Raw genomic sequence first — 1,762 nt, 5'->3', positions numbered from 1 at the left:
GCTGTTTTGAGAAAGCAACCAGAAGATTGAGAGAAAGTGCCAAGTATCCTGGGGAGAGATGGGAAGTAAAATGCCACATTAACTTCCATTGTTCCCAAGTCATTGCACACTGGTCGTCACTGTAAATACTGTAAGTGGATTGCCTATTTGAAAGGTAACCTGCTTCTCACAAGGAAAGGTATCCCATTTCATCATAGGGACAACACACTTCAAAAATAAACAAGATAATATTCTTGATTCATAATGTATCCTCAAACAGTTTAACCATTAAATGTTTAACCATGTAGGCTGGAAAATGCTTTATTTTAATTACAGAAGCCAACATGTTTACTGCCCCTATAACCATAAGGAAAGTCTACATTATAATGTAATAAACAATTTCCATCCCTGAATGGTTCATAACAACAAAAGTTATCTCTCACTCACCTTCCTGTGCATTGGGGGTTGGCTCTGAGCTTTGCTTCATGCTACTCTCTCTGCACTAAGGCTAATGGAGCAGCCACTATCTCAGACCTGGCTAGTCATTGAGCCTTACACCACAATGAAAAGCTCTATCCTGAAAATGACATCCTTCTCGAATCATAACCTACTGGCCAGGTTCAGTCACATAATTCACTCAAAAAGTGGGAGAGGATGTACAGTCCTCCACATGCCCAGGAGGCTGAAAGCTGGAAATATTTGATGAACAACATTACAAACTATCACTTTCTGTCCTTCAGGTTACCAGATATTCAACTCACTCTACCTCCCACAGGCAACATATACTCAACCCTGAAAGAAGTCAGTCCAAAGTCCCATTTTGCCATGGCATCAAGTTCAAAGCCCGGCTCTCTGGGTACAATGCAGTAGACTCCATATCAAATCTGAGGATGATTTCTCTTGCTGCAGACACTCTTGAACACAGGAGTTATTTTTCCAGGCTCTCTACACAGTAGCAGAACAGGGACAGTGTAACTGCACTAAACACTCCCAATGTGTTAATAGGAAGAATAGAAGATACGTGGCAGGCACTAACCCGATCCACAGCTATCATGAAATCCCACTAAGCAGAGATGGCCAGGATCTTCTCTCTTGGGGGGTGAGAATGGAATACAATGTTTCCTTAATTAGACCCCGATTTTGCTCCCTTGCAGGGGAGTCTCAAGTCCATTATTTTTCTCCATGATCCTTGGCTCTGCCGTATTTGCCATCTGCAGTGGGCATTATATTGGAACATGTCTTCCTTGTGGGCTCATAGCATTTGCACTCTGCTATGTGCCTACTAAAATGGCGGAACCGAGTGTCATTTTAAACCTTTAACAGTCTTGGACATTTACAATTTGGGCTTATATTTTCTCTAGTTGTACAATTTTTTTACTAATGTTCTAGGGGTTTCTTTTTTTTTTTTAATCTATAAGGTGTCCCAAAAAATGTATACACACTTTGAACGATTATCAAGTCAGTGTTTTCTAACATACAGTCCATTTTCAAAAAATTTAAAAGGACCTACAGAAATGTGTGTGTGTGTATATATATATATATATATATTTTTGTCAATGCTGGTTTTCAAACTGATGGCCATTCTGATCCCAGCACTGCTAATAACATGAAGCAATGGAATTGCAAACATTAAAAATCATTTCATTCTGTATTTGTGGGCCCTCAATTCCTCAACTGTTGCTGGTTTTCTACAATAAACTTTAACTTTTACTAGTGGCCTGGTGCACGAATTCATGCACATTGAAAGGTGATTAATTAGAAGAAATATTTTAATATTGCTATT

Source organism: Myotis lucifugus, unplaced genomic scaffold (assembly GCF_000147115.1).
Source record: "Myotis lucifugus unplaced genomic scaffold, Myoluc2.0 scaffold_147, whole genome shotgun sequence".
NCBI classification, from domain to species: Eukaryota; Metazoa; Chordata; class Mammalia; order Chiroptera; family Vespertilionidae; genus Myotis; species Myotis lucifugus.
Note: the sequence above shows the minus strand (reverse complement) of the source record.